Source organism: Pan troglodytes, chromosome 5 (assembly GCF_028858775.2).
Source record: "Pan troglodytes isolate AG18354 chromosome 5, NHGRI_mPanTro3-v2.0_pri, whole genome shotgun sequence".
NCBI classification, from domain to species: domain Eukaryota; kingdom Metazoa; phylum Chordata; class Mammalia; order Primates; family Hominidae; genus Pan; species Pan troglodytes.
The window spans coordinates 96,014,455-96,030,758 of NC_072403.2; the positions used below are offsets into that span (position 1 = coordinate 96,014,455).

General features: G+C 37.6%; 1 protein-coding gene across 2 annotated transcripts in view; it reads left to right on the forward strand.

Moving 5' to 3' along the window:
* Window positions 1–16,304, forward strand: part of MRAP2 (melanocortin 2 receptor accessory protein 2) — a 161,505-nt gene that overhangs the window by 6,194 nt on the left and 139,007 nt on the right. For both annotated transcript variants that reach the window (XM_063813249.1, XM_063813250.1), the window contains one exon: window positions 3,501–3,666. The gene's annotated coding sequence lies outside the window, so the exon portion shown is untranslated. The remainder of the gene's footprint in view (window positions 1–3,500; window positions 3,667–16,304) is intronic.

Here is a 16,304-nt window from a genome sequence, read left to right on the forward strand (position 1 = left end):
AGGGAACAGGCTTCCCTCTCTGCAACAAACAAGGAAAATGTCTTTTAAAATGCTCTAAATAATACATGTGAAAACCTAGGCAATACCCAAGGTATAAAGGAAAAAAGCAAAAATGGCTAAATTCCCACCACTCAGAGATTATCACCATGAACTTGTCAGTGAACATTCTAACATAAATTTTCTATGTTTATATATACACACACATAATTTTGTATAAATGGGATCATATTATATATGCAATTTTATAATAATTTTTAAATCTTATGAAAACTTTTATGTTTTAAATTATATCTAAAACTTACTTTACAGTCCAGTAATATTTTAATACAGAATTTTTAAATTGTAGTATATTTTTCTTGTATTTAAGGAAAGATTATTGGTCTACAAAGGGGAGATTAGAAGACTTGCTTTCTCAACCCATAGTTGTACCATCTATGTCTAAAGATACTGAAAAATGTGAAAACTGACGTAACAGAGAATTCTGACTTTCTAAAGAAATCATGCAAAACTTTACATGAAACAAACAAATGATGAAAAGTATCATCATTTGTGAGTTTCCCTCACTTTTTAGATGTTAATAATTTGCCATAGTGGGTCTTATGAAAAACAAAAATTTCAGATGATATAGCGTGTCAATTAAGTTGTTGTCAATTTTGAGGGCAATGACTCATAGTTTAAAGAAGGAACATTGAATATTTTAATTGTAGACTTGATGAGCTCTTTAAATGCCAAAAATGATTTGTTACAAATTTTTGAACTAGAAATGAAAACTCCCTGAAGCATCTTCTAGGGTAAATAGTCATACTGCATTAACCGTAAGAGCATAACCAATAACTTAGAGACCTTTTACAATTTTAAAATCAAATATTGCTGAATGCCTGCTGGATGAAAAGTAAATAAAAGACGTTACAGCAGGAACACTTTCCAATATTACAGCAACTCAGTGAATTTCACTTCTGCTGCATCCTGAAGGAAGATGGTTGTCTCAGGAAAATCAATTTGAGTTGCAAGCTGAGCTAGCTGCTTTATTTACAGAACACCATTTTTACTTGAATGAACAAGGAAAATACAAACTATGGTTATTCAGTTGCGTATTTTGGCAGATATTTTCTGGAAAATTAACAAAGTAGCCTGTCACTGCCAGGACTAACATTTTTTGTTAATGTTGCTGATTTTGTGTTTTGCGCTAATGATAAAGTTTCAACTTTTAAGAGATTCGAATTTTGGAAAACTTTTATCTTCCACTGTGAATTTGTCCACTTCACAATGCTTGAAGACATTTTTATGAGATTTATAGGTATTCATAAATGTGATTTATTTATTTTTTTTTTTTTGAGACAGAGTCTTGCTTTGTTACCCAGGCTGGAGTGCAGTGGAGTGATCTCAGCTCACTGCAACCTCCACCTCCCAGGTTCAAGCAGTTCTCCTGCCTCAGCCTCCCCAGTAGCTGGGATTATAGGCGCCCACCACCACACCCGGCTAATTTTATATTTTTAGTAGAGACAGGTTTTCACCATGTTGGCCTGGCTGTCTCGAACTCAAATGATCTGCCTGCCTCAGCCTCCCAAAGTTCTGGGATTGCAGGTGTGAGCCACTGTGCCCAGCCAAAAATGTGATTTTTTTAAGTATCATTTACTTTTTGATATCAATATTCAAATTTATATTTACCAATATGTAATCTTGTAAAAAATATACATGGGTAAAGATCTATTCAAAGTGCAAGATAGACCAGTGGATTTTAATGTTACAGAGTACCAAAAGTTCATTGCTAATCATTTCACATCCCACAATGAAGCTTACCTTTCAGAAACTACTGCCTGTTGAAATTTGATGTTATGTCAAAGAAGGCTATCCACAGTTATAAAAGGCTACTTAAATGCTTCTGTCCTTTTCAAGTATATGTCTCTATGAAGTTTGAATTTTTTCAACCCAAATAGCATATTGCAACAGATTGAAAGCAAAAACAAACATGAGAATCCAGCTGACAGTAAAGAGACGTGCAAAGATGTAAAACAATGCCACGCTTATCACTAAATGTTTTTGTTTTAGAAAACACATTTGTCATAAATATGTTAATTATGTCAACATGCAATTGGCTTATTGTTATTTTGAATCAATCAAATATTTTTAAAATTCAGTTTTATTTCTGATATCATAACTGCTGATAAATATAATCCACAGAAATGAAAGCTCTTTAGAGTCCTCAATGATTTTTAAGAGTTGTAAAATGGTGTTGTGACCAAAATATTTGAGAACCACAAATCTAAAGTAAATCCAAATTTACCCAATTTATTTAATGGATACCTTGATTTAAATTGCCTATTTATTTACCTTGTCTATTAAAAAGCTATACCCTACTAATGAAATAAAAATCAATGTATCCTTTTTCATAAAAGAACAATTGCTTAAGCAATAATGTTGATTTGGAGTTTAAATGTATGGTTCAAATAGTACCTATAGTTTTTTTTTTTCTTTTTAAGGAATTTGAAGTCAAAATTTATATTTTCATCTCCTGTTATTTTTTATTTTTAATATCAGTTTAGCAATAGGGAAACATTGACTTATTTGATTAAAATGGTTAAGATCCACACTGAATGTGCATTACTACTAGATCATGGACAAACTTATTCCTTTCTAACTTACAATTTAGCATTCGTTCATTTTTAAACAAATTTGAATGTAAATTATTCACTGGGCTTCTCAGAAGGAATTTGTACTTTCAGTTAGGGATATTATTAAATCTTAATTTTGTAGTGTATGGTCTATGGTTTATTATTTTCTCCCCTGGCATTCAGCAAAGTTCTTGACGCATAAGACATACTCAGTAAATGTTTGTTGGATGACTGACGGATAAATGATGAGCACATGAGTGAATAAATGAGTAAATGAGTGAATGACTGGATTTTTTAATCAAAAAAGTATGTTTAGCCATATGCATATTTTATGACAAATTAGAAACAAGAATGATCCTTTGAATATGCCTCCTTCCCGACCCCAGGCTATTCTGACCCTGATAGCCTAAGTGCTGTTCCTACCTTTACTTGGACTTTCTTTCTTTCTTCCTTTCTTCCTTCTCCTTTCCCTTTCCTTTCCTTTCCTTGTTTCATTCTTCTTGCCCAGGCTGGAGTACAGTAGCGTAATCTCGGCTCACTGCAACCTCCGCGTACTGGGTTCCAGCAATTCTCCTGCCTCAGTCCCCCTGAGTAGCTGGGATTACAGGCGCCCGCCACCACACCCAGCTAATTTTTGTATTTTTGGTAGACACAGGGTTTCACCATGTTGGCCCGGCTGGTCTCAAACTCCTGACCTCAGGTGATCTGCCTGCCTCGGCCTGCCAACGTACTGGGATTACAGACATGAGCCACCACGCCTGGCCACCTTTCCTTAGACTTTCTTTATGCCCCGTTTAGCCTGGACTTCTGAGTGCCACTTGCTCCTGTCTGACTCTTCACTGACATGACATAGCCCATTATCTCATGTTAGGCTTTTCTTGGAAACAGCACAGGATGAGGATAAAGAAGAGAGTGGACTCAGGAACCTACCTCCTAGCCTGGCTCTACTACTTCCTGGCTGGCTGACTTTGAGCAAATGCCTTTGTTCCCGTCCTCTGTATGGTAGAGATCATAAGAGCATTACCCTCAAGGGGTTATCATGAGAATTCCATGGGTGAGTCTTTGTAAAGTGATTAGAATGGTGCCTTGCACACAGTAAGCTCTTTATAGATGTTTATTAAATAAATGTAAAAGTATATAAGGACAGCATGACATGGCTGGCCTTTAGAAGCCTGTTAGACTTCAGGTTGAGTGAGGGTGTGGGAAGCCCCTTTCCCCAGACCTGCCTACCGCATTGTACAGCTCTTTGGACCCAAGTTCTGGCTCTTCACAGATGGGCTTCATTCTCCACACTGGGTCACATCTGGCTGTATCTTGAGACAGACCATCCTACCTGGGGAACACAAATTTCCACATCTAGGACAAGTAAAACAACTGCCATTAAAATATAACTTTCATGAGGTATCCTTCCACCTACATAGAAATATCAAAGATTATCAGAAAAAGGATGAGAAGAGCATTCTCTAAGAGCAGAAATTACTCATAAGAGCAGAAATTACTCATAAGAGCAAAACAGAGGAAGGTAGGAAAAATAAATTCAGACTGGGAATAAACATTTCTGGATTATGTTACAAATCATGTATAGTTGGGAATAGTCACCTGCCTAAAAGGATTAATCAGTCTTCCTTTCTGGTTAGTATACATTCTGTTCAGACACTGCAAGGGTTATCTGAGAGAGCTTGTCCCCTGAAAGCCCATAACCTTTGTCTGCAGCTTGTTCAATAGACATATGTAATATGTACATTTGAGTTAGTCCCATCATGTCATGTTGGCTGAGATGTCAAATAATTTCTAACTGGATCAGTTACAAACCTTTCTTTTTCCTGTTTAAACCATAATCCCTGCAGTTTAGATATGTTTCATTTCCTATGAGCTGTTAATGAGGATGATGTTCTTCTTCAGAGTTGGAATAAAGGAAAAGTTGTCTTAAATAAGCACCTGGAGGCCTAAGAAATCTCATGGAACTGTTAGGGCCTAGAGATAGGGCCTAATCACTATAAAAGAAGTATCTTAAAATAGTTAAGTTTCACACACCTTAACCACCATGTTTTATGTAAATAGGAAAATGCCAGTAACTAAACTCGTGTTTAAAAATGTAACATTTGAGAAGATCCTAGGATTGCTGCATTTGTCAATGGATAACGTAAGTAGCAGTTCATCAACCTGCAAACACTGTACCACATTCACTGGTACACAGTTACAACCTAGAAACCATCAGCAATCTAGTGTGCAGCCCAAGAGACTGTCCCTTCTTTCAGTCATTACTCCCTTCTCTGATTTCTAACAGCATAGGTTAGTTTTGTCTGCTTTTGTATTTAAGTAAATGGAACCACTTTCTATGTACTCTTTTGACTCTGACTTTCCTTCATTACTGGTTGTGAGATTCACCCATTACATAGTTTGATTTTAAATCTTGCTACTTTCAGGCTCTGTAACTTAGGGAAGTTGCTGTAGAATCAGGGTAACAATAGCTAATACTTAGGAGTGAGTGCAAGAATGAAATAAGATAACAGGAGAAGGCCTCTCAGCCAGTGCCTATTTCTAACAGATGCCCTTCCTATCTCTCCTCCGATAGCCTCTTCTGTCCCACCCTACTCCTTGACCTTGATACCACACTGCAGCTTCCTCTAGCTCTTCTCACATGGGTCTGGGCATCTGCAGCAGTGGGCAGGCAACACCCAGGCTCCTGGAAGATCTGCTTTCCCTAATTAATAGGCTTCATAAAGAACTCTGAGGATAAAAATAAAAGCCATAGTCTGGGAGAAACTACTTGGTGAAGAACCTGTATCCAGAATGTAAAAAGAGACCTCTCAAAACTCAAAAGTAAGAGAATAAATACACAACTAAAAAACTGGGCTAAGAGTTTGAACAAATATTTCACCAAAGGAGGCATGTGGATGACAAATAAACACATGAAAAGATGCTCAACATCATTAGTCATTAGGAAAATGCAAAGATGTTGTGGGAAGTCAGGGACCCCGAATGGAGGGACCGGCTGAAGCCATGGCAGAAGAACATAAATTGTGAAGATTTCATGGACATTTATTAGTTCCCCAAATTAATACTTTTATAATTTCTTACGCCTGTCTTTACTGCAATCTCTGAACATAAATTGTGAAGATTTCATGGACACTTATCACTTCCCCAGTCAATACCCTTGTGATTTCCTATGCCTGTCTTTAATATCTTAATTCCTTCATCTTCGTAAGCTGAGGAGGATGTATGTCACCTCAGGGCCCTGTGATGATTGCATTAACTGCACAAATTGTTTGTAGAGCATGTGTGTTTGAACAATATCAAGTCTGGGCACCTTAAGAACAGGATAACAGCAATGTTCAGGGAACAAGGGAGATAACCTTAAAGTCTGGCTGCCTGTGGGCCAGGCGGAACAGAGCCATATTTCTCTCCTTTCAAAAGCAAATAGGAGAAATATCACTGAATTCTTTTTCTCAGGAAGGAACATCCCTGAGAAAGAGAATGCATCCCTAAGGGGAGGCCTCTGAAATGGTCGCTCTGGGGATGCCTGTCTTTTGTGGTCGTAGATAAGGGATGAAATAAGCTCTGGTCTCCTGTAGCACTCCCAGGCTTATTAGGATGAGGAAATTCCCACCTAATAAATTTTGGTCAGACCAGTTGTCTGCTCTCAAACCCTGTCTCCTGATAAGATGTTATCAATGACAATGCATGCCCGAAACTTCATTAGCAATTTTAATTTTGCCCTGGTCCTGTGGTCCTGTGATCTCACCCTGCCTCCATTTGCCTTGTGATATTTTATTACCTTGTGAAGCATGTGATCTCTGTGACCCACACCCTATTTGTACACTCCCTCCCCTTTTGAAAATCACAATAAAAACTTGCTGGTTTTGTGGCTTGGGGGGCGTCATGGAACCTGCTGACATGTGATGTCTCCCCTGGACACCAGCTTTAAAATTTCTCTTTTGTACTCTCCCTTTATTTCTCAGACTGGCCGACACTTAGGGAAAATAGAAAAGAACCTACATGAAATAACGGGGGTGAATTTCCCCTGACACAAATTAAAACTACAGTGAGATGCCACTGAGCATCTATTAGAAGGGCTAAAATTTAAAAAAAAAACAAAAAACTGACCATACGAGGTGTTGGTGAGGATGTGGAGGAACTAGAACTCTCATGCATGGCTTGTAGGGAGGTAAACTGATACCACCACTTTAAAAAACAGTTGGCAGTTTTTAAAAAGTAAAAACATACACCATAGGACCCCACCATTACTCTCCTAGATATTTACCTAAGAGAAATGAAAGCATATATCTACACAATGGCGTGTAAGCAAATAGCAACTTTATTCATAAACTGGAAAAAACCAAAATGTCTATCAACAGATGGATGGATAAAAAATTTTGGTACATCTTTACAATGGAATACTACTCAACAATAAAAAGGAATTAACTATGAATAAACACAAAATGGATTGAATTGGAAAATAATTTTGTTGAGAGAAAGAAGCTGGACAAAGAGTACATACTCTATGATTCCATTTATGTATGTTAGTAAATGCAAAATAATCTGTAGTAACAGACAGCAGCAAATCAGTGGTTGCCAAGGAGTGAAGGGGATGGGCTGGGAGGTACCACAAGGGATCATGAGGAAACTTTTGCTGGTGATGCATAGTTTACTATCTTGATGTTGTTCATAGTTTCATGGTTGTATACATATGTCAAAACTTATGAACTTGTATACGTTAAATATATGCTCTTTACTCCTTGTCGATTATGCCTCAATAAAGCTATTACAATTTTTTTTTTTTTAAGAAGAAAAGAGGACTGTGAAGCTTTCAGGTCTGAGTGGTACATTAAGCATGTTCAATAGTTAAACAGAACACTGTTTCATTTGGTTACCAAAATGCAATTACTTTTTAAGAACAATTACTAACTTGTGTTTCCTGCCCATTTGGACTATTCATGATCCATTGCTTGGTTGCTTAGGGACTGCCAACCAATAAATAACCCTTCGGGAAGATAACCACTCTCCAAATCAGGCTTAGCATGCCCATTAATTTTAGCCACCAAGTTCCTTTTCCTACCTTTGAATTTGAATATGGAAAAAAATGGCTCATCATGTCCATTAATTTGGTATAAAACCAACTTTCACCCTTTACCCACTCCCTTCTCCTCCCACCGAGACCTCTCTATGTCCCTCTCTAATCCTGACACAACCCATTCATTGAAGTACCACAGTCCCAGGCAATGTGATCTGTGATTAGTCCCAGAAATCAACAGAAAGTTGATTTCTGAGAATTGTTTTTTTACAAACTTCAACAGATTTCAAAATTAGTTCATGGCTCAGGAGATCAGTCTGACTCAGGTTTATGTGCAAACAATAGACATAGTTTAAAAAAATCATCAGGAACACCTAAGATCAAAGCTTTTTTGTTCCAGCTGCTAAGCGGGAGATTTTGTGGCATCCATTTTAGTCCCTTGGCAGTCATAATCCTGAGTTCTGTGCTGTGACATAGAAGCAGTCAACGAGATCACTGAAGGAGAAGCTAATAGTACAGAAACTTCCAGTGTTCCCACAAAGAAGTGAATTTGGTATTATATTGTACACAGAAAAAAAAATTTTTAATAAAAATCGAAAAATAAGGCTTTGATTAGAAAAACACTTAGTAAAACAGAGAGGAATAGGCTTTATGACCTGGAGTATTAAGCCTTGTTTCAAAAAATTGCAAAACCAAGAAAATGAAAATCAACAGGTATAAATACAGTAGAAAATCTAAGGTAGAGTGACTCAGTTCTGACAGTTGTCTGATATATAAAGATACACAGGATAGTCCCATGGGAATGAACAGGAATCCTAGATTCCTAGGCCTTGAGTTCAAATTCTGTCTCCACTACTTACCAGATATGTGACCTTGAGTTACTTTTGCAAAGTTTTATCTTCCTATTCTAAAAAATAAGGGTCATAAAACTACCTACCTCATAAGATTGTTTGAGGTGAGCTAACACCATAAAACATTCAACAGAGTGTTTAGTTGTAAGGACTCAATAAATGTCAGCTTTATTTTTATGAAGTATAACTGAGATATGCTCTAAGCAATCATCTTGTATCAGAATTACCCAAACTTGCCCATCATAACAATCACCTGGGGCTTTTATGGAACATACAGATTCCAGGGCTCTGACTCAGACCTACTGAAACTGCATCTCCAGAGGAGGGGCCCAGGACCCTATTTAACAAGAGCCTCAGGGCTCTAGGCACATTTGGGAAACGGAGATGATGTTAGTAAAATTTCATTTCCCTATATCTATAGGTCTCAAATTTGAGGACACATAACAATCATCTGGGGTCTGGTTAAAATACACACTCCTAGCATTCCTATCCCCCAGAGATTCTGATTAAGGTCTAGGATGGTGTCAGAACAATTGGGTTTTAAACAAGCGCTCTCCTGGTAATTCTGGGCAAAAGGGCTTTCATCCTACATTTTGGAAAACACTGCCCAACATTGTGTTACCCTTATTTAGACTAAAAAGATAACTCTAGGAATAGTCTCTAATCTAGGAGAAAATTTTCAATAGCTTTGTTTCTGCTACCAAGTCATGCAATGTATGAATAAGAGGGAATAATTTAATCTCTCTGCCAAGTAGTTCTTTTTCTCATCCATTAAAATAGGTTCTTTCTATGCCAATTTCTTTGGCTTGAGGTTAAAAAGTCCATTATACATTTGATGCATCTGTTCAGAGTTTCATGATTGTGCTATGTCGGCCTTTTTGTGACCTCTGATCACTTAGTCTGATTTAGGGCCCTGTAGGCGCCCTGAAGCTAAGGACTTTGCTTGCTTAACTTGTGTTTCATACTGGGTATTTCTGAGTCATTTCTGATGAGCAGAGGGCTTGAGGGAAGCATGAACAAAAGAAGTGAGAGCTGGTTGGGCATATAAGCACTTGGTCCTGATGGAGGCTTTGTGGCACCTGACTTGCCAGCTGCTTCAGTGCCTGTCCTCACAGTTCAGGACTCACCTAATGTGCTGTGATAAAGCAGCAAACAGATCCTGAGAGTAGAGTCAGGCTACACAGGCATTATATGCATGGGCTTTTGCATGACTTTTGATGGGTCAAAGATAAATGCTCAAGCTTGTGAGCAGCCAAGAGACAGGTCTGGAAGGATATACCAGTGTGTTAGAACTGGAAAGTGTTGCGATCTGGAAGAGAAGCACAACTCCAGCAGAGAATGGCAGGGAGCTTTTCTGTTAGTCCTGTGGAATTCAACCATGAACTGAGAAATCATCTCACTGGGACACACTTGCAGTCATCCATTTAAAGTTAAGAGCCATAACAGAACAGGATTTAGGGTATAAGTAAATAAAAAATGTGCCACCAATCTGGGGAAATATCTTGCTAAATAATTGCCATCTTCCCTATGTGTATTAGTGCCCGTGATCAATAGACCTGGGTGTAGATAATTTTATCCATCTCTTTTGGAACAGATTCACCTTATTCTTAAAAGCCAACTCAGACAGTCTCATTTTTCAAAGTGTTCCAATTCAAAACTTGACAGTTCTTGAAACTCTTCAAAAATAATTCAGGAAATTATTTCTGTAGCTTTTTAAATATATGAGGTGGACAATATAAAAATTTGAAATTTACCTTGGATAAGCAGCATCACTTAGACAGTGAGGGTGAAGAATAAAAATTTGGGATGCACTAAAGTCTACTCTTTTCTCCACTTCACATTTATTGGGAATATTCTGGAAAGTGGCTTTTGCCCGTGGTTCCTAAATGTCTTCCCCCTGTGAGCTATACCAGTCATCAGGTGTGTTATGTCCATACAGCTTTCCTAAGAAATGGAAATTAAAGTGTCTTTCCAACTCCACAGGCACCATAGCTGCTGAATAATAAAGAGGATAAATGGCTCACATTTAGGAACTACTTACTATAGGTACAATTGGGAATTGTCAGGATGCAGGTCTTTTTACAAAAGTTCTAGCAGCTGCATTTTACTAAATGAAGGGTTTGTTGCTGTTGTTGTTGTTGTCGTTGTTGTTAATGGCCACACTGGTGTATACCAATAAACAGAAAATCTCATTAGCATCTTTTCTTTTTCCCACACACCTTCTCTATACGGCTTAGAGGCAAGGTGGGGATTAATTTGTTTTGTATCATGGGAAGGGAGGTATTCAGAAAATTAAATCATGGATAAACTTGAAACAGACACAGTCAGAAGTAACCTTATCATTAAGTGACATTTATTATGTTCCCATATCACATAATTCTACTAATTTACAGAGCTCATGCCAGCTTATAAATTTTATGCATTTTTTCCTCCCAATCTTTCATCTATTTCTGTTTCCCTACATATTAGTTAGGAATGTTTTTAGCTTTAAGTAACAAAGCCCAACTAAAAGTAGCTTAAGTCATAAGGATATTTATTATTTATTTAATGAGCAGTCTAGAGTGGTATAGATGGCATCATGGTTGTTTGGTGCCTCCAAGATGCCAATCATAGATCTTTATTCCTTTGCTTCACCATTCTCAGTGTTGGCCTATTGTCCCCTTGGTTGTCATTGTATGTTCACAAGATAGCACAATTCCCGCATCACATCCTTACATCATTTTCAATGCCAGGAAGCAGAAATACAAGGGGCAGGTGCAAAAAAAAAAGTGATTTGGCACTGACTAGTTATAAGAAGAGCACTAACTCCTCAGGGTAGTATAACTTGGCAAATGTTAAAACAATGAACAGTAATAATATTGTACACTTTGTGTCAAGCATTGTGCTTTACAATTATTATCTTTTTAATCTTCACAACAGTGCTATGAGAGTAATACTATGAAAATCTTCTTTTTTTTTGCGACGGAGTCTTGCTCTCTTGCCAGGCTGGAGTGCAGAAGCATGATCTCAGTTCACTGCAACCTCCACCTCCCGGATCCAAGCAATTCACCTGCCTCAGCTGAAAATCCTCATTTTATAGCTATTAAAAGATGATGTAGCAATATTAAAAATGATTTTTACAAAAAAAATTTGACATTTTAGCCTACCATTCTATACAAAATGTTTTAATTTTGTCCTGAATATGGACATGTGTGACTCAGATCTACCTTCAGGGAAGGACCTGTTGCCTTAGCTCCTAAGAGTGTTGTTATGAGACACCTTTCAGCTGGCAGCCCCTCGGGGGAGAGAACTGACTCTCCCAGGCTCGCCTTCTCCCTCGGTGGCCAACATCCAATCACTGATTGGGGGTATACAGACCAGGTATTCTGGCCCAATGTGGGACAACTCTAAATGGGCCAGTTCATCTAGACTCCCCCCTCTGCCCATTCCTGATTCCTCTTTCTTCTTTCTACAGGTCTTGATCCTAAGGGTATTTCCTGATAAACATCCTGAATCCAACTCTGTCTTAGAATCTGCCTCCTAGAAAAAAATCAAACTGTGACAACTTTTAAGATCCCTTCCACCTCCTGTCTACATGCATTTTTATTTTACATTATTGCAGACATACTGAAGTACTACTTTTGTTATAATTTTTAATCTTAACGTTCTATCATGATCAACTCCTCATGTTGTTAAATAGCCTTCATAGTTACCTTTTTAAAATTGAAAACTAAAGTAATTTAATCATATTACAGAATGTTTGAAAAAAAATTACTCATAATCCCACTACCAAACATAGTTGATCATTTTGACATATTTCCTGTTATTTTTTCCCAATGAATAGTTTTGATAAGGTTATAATCACAACTTATAAGCAGCACCCTTTTCCACATTATTTTAAAATTCTTTATTTATTTACTTTTATGATCTCACTCCAGAAAGGATTAAAAGCAGCCTATAAAATTACATAAATTCAGTAAAAGGGAAGCTAGGCATCAGCAGGGGTCTTCTATTCCTCGGGGATTTATGTAAACATACATCAAATACTTGAACATGTGGCAAATGAGAATCCAGAGCCCTTCTAAGATTTTGAGAATATCTGACTTCTTCATGTGTTTTTCTTAACTCCTTTGTCTGCCTAACAGTGAAAACTGGCTACCCAAGTCTTGCCCATATCAATCCGGGTGATAAGCACAGTACTTTTACTAGTTGCCACACATTCACACACTCAAAACCTACGAAATACACTAAAGAAAAAAAATAAAACCCACTTTAACTAGACATTTTGTGACTCTGCTCACTTCACTAAAGGTTTGGAGTTCCCATCTTTCTGTCTCCCTCTTCCTTCCCCATTTGCTGTTGTAACAGACAAATTCTTCCCCTCCCCTACTGTAGCATCAGTTCCACCTAATTTCAGGCCCTTCAGACCGAGCTTTTGCCCCACAGCAGCTTATTTCACCATTCATTTCCTCAATATGGGCAGGTTTTGTCCTACAAGGAATGCTCTCTTTTTAAATATTGAGAAAAGAAAAATATTTTTGAATCTCCACATTAAAATAAGAGAGTGAGGGAAAATGAGAGAGTATGATGCCAACAGAGAGGCTGGTCACAAAGTATAGGTCAAGCAGTTTCTGAATTTGAAAAGTTGTGAGGGAGGGCAGAGGAAGGATTGAAATCAAGCAACATGACAAAGAAGTATCTGAATAACTTAGCAGCTGGTGGGACCTGTGGAACCAAAGGGATGGGGAAGTAAAGTTACACCAGAATTATGAATCAGGGATATTTAGGAAAGTAGCCCCATCATGGGTTGGAATAAGAAACTTAGGAAGGAGAGTCACTTTGGAGGGGATGATGGCGCATTTACCTTCTCAGGTAAGGATCCTGCAGAATGTGTTTGTAATTGGAGTGTGGATGAATGGGACCTTAGGAAGGATGTTGAGACTGATCTGACTCCTGGCTGCCTATGAACATCTGCAGGGGACTACAGAATGACACTATAACTATAAAAACCAGTCCAAAGAGAAGGGAGATTTGTAATAGGGTGCAGGGCAGGATGAATTAAAACAATTTTCTGGGTAAGCATCAGGTGATGGGGTGATGTGGGGGAGATGGATTAGTGGAGCAAGTGAAAGACTGTGACTTCTAGAGTGTCCACAATTAGGGCTTTTCTTTTCTGTTATTTTGCCTGTCTGAGTGTTGGCATTATTTTGTGAAAGGGGGAGGCATCATGCTGGGGATGAAAAATGATTTTCTGGTACTTGCTGCGGCTAACTCTGTTACCATAGCAACTGACTTAATCAGCCAGGTGGGAGGATTTTACTAGAGACAGTCTATACTGGACTGTTGTGATTTCAAAGGGAAATATTTACAACTCTGTCAGTATAGCTGTTCCAGTTTAGATTGTGACAGCATGGCAGGTTAAACTCTATTTCAAAGATTTCTAAAGAGTTTAATCATTATTAGCCCAAATTAACCCTCTTTTTGACCAGTTACCGAAAGCAAAACCTTGCGGTTTGTACAGCCCATGGTGGTTGGGGTTAGTTTGTCTTTTTTTTTCTCGCTCTGTTGATAGTGAAATTGGTTTGTCCACTTTGGGGTTTAAACCAAACCAAAATACTAAAATTACTGTGTGAGACCGACGCGGGGAGCTATGGACAGTTTTTGTCTTATCTCATTCAGAACTAAGAGGGTCTCCTTATTCCCCCCCACAAAAAGCCTCTCCATCAAGCATTGATGAGAAATAGATGGAGGCTTGGTGGGAGGAGTTGGTTTATTTCACAGAGCTCGGAGCCTTTTACCTCCCCCCCATGTGAAGACAATATATTATCTTGTCTTTCATTACAGCAGGGGGCTGAGTCTCTGCTTCACTTCCATCTCCTTTCTCCAGCCTTTCCTCCTTCTATATCTCCATTTTTAGATAGAACTATAGGATGTGGTACAGACTCCTCCAGCTGGGGCTCCCCACATTCATTTCTTAAAACCGTCTATAAAAGACAGCCAGTTAGTGACTTCATTTGTTCATGGCAAATCAAATCTTTCATTTACCAGAATCTTCCTTCCTTAGATAATACAGAGTAATTATAAATAAAAGTGTTTTCTCTGTGTACTTGCTGTTAAATATATATATATAAGTTCTTTTAGGCTTCTGCATGCCTTTGGTTTGAAAGCCAGATTTTCCTGACTTTTGAAGTGAAGCACCTCTCTAGATTCTGGCAATTACAAAATCTGGATATACCATTTTGCACCAAAAGTGTAAAGAATAAGTGTACAGGTCTGAGCTTTCAGCCTCAGATTTTCTCTCCTCTATTAAGATTGACTCTGACCTTAGCTAAGTGTAACACTAATTATTACAGGATTTAAATTATTGTTTTACTTCTCCCTTCATCCCCCAGTGGTATTTCCCATTTTGAAAGATGATTTTGTTAATTAATCTTAAATGGTGAAACATTTGTGTGTGAAGAGAAATTTGAAAGGGGCGATATTGAGAACTCTTGCACATTCCCAGCCCCATTTCTGGAATCAGTACTACTCCACTCCCAAACATAATTCATCAGAGAATTACACAGAATCAGCTTAGAAACACTCATCACTGAACTTTTCAAAACTTTCTCCCAAACTTTCACCTAAAACTAAAGATCTCTCATCCATTATTTATTCATCTGTATATTTGTTGAGACATTGTTACAGACTTTGGACATCATGGATATACGTTTTGGGCATTGTTCATTTTATACTTGAACTTGCTTCTGGAAGAGTTACCATTTTATTATACTTACATGAAAACAATACACTCAGAATCTGAGGTTCTTTGGATTAACAAAAAAGCACGACCCTTTTCTTTTTTGAGAAAGTTTATGACTACCTCAAGATTCTAAAAATATAATATATTTGGAATGTTAGAAATTTTCTCTCTCAGTTTTTTTGAGCTATTACTGACATACAAAAAGCTATACACATTTAATATATACAACTTGATGAATTTGGAGATAAGCCTATGCCCATGACTACAATCTATGCCATCAATCTATACCTTACCCCCAAAAGTGTCCTCCCATTATTTTTATTTATAATTATTTGTGTGTGTGACATGAACACTTAACATAAGATCTCGTCTTTTAGCAAATTTTTAAGTATAAAATACAGTATTATTAACTATTGGCACGGTGCTGGATAGTAGATCTCTAGGATTTCATCTTGTATAAACAAAACTTTGTACCCTTTAACCAATACCTCCCTGTTTCCCCTCCTCTCTCAGTGACTAACAACCACTATTCTTGGATCCAGTGCCTTGATCTTGGACTTCCCATCCTCCTGAACTCTGAAAAATAAATTTCTATTGTTTACAAATTGCCCAGACCATGATATTTTATTATAGGAGCATAAATGGACTAAGACAACACAAAAGCAACCTAATGTCCATTGACAGATGAGTGAATAAAGAGCTCTGCTTCTATGAGTTTTACTATTTTATATTCATCAGCTAGTGATATGATGTAGTATTTGGCCTTCTGTATCTGCCTTATTTCACTTAACATAATGTCCTTCAGGTTCATTCATGTTTTCATAAATCATAGGATTTTCTTATTTTTTAAGCCTGAATAATATTTCATTGTATATGTATATCACATTTTCTTTACCCATTTATCTGTCAATGGACATTTAGGTTACTTCCATGTTTTCTTAGTCCATTTTTGCTGCTATAATAAAATGCCACAAGTCCAAGATCAAGACATTGGTGATGGCTGCTCTCTGCTTCCAAGATGGTGCCTTGTTGCTGCATCCTCCAGAGGGAATGAATGCTGTGTCTTTACATGATGAAAAGGACATGAGGGCAAAGGAGAGGAAAAC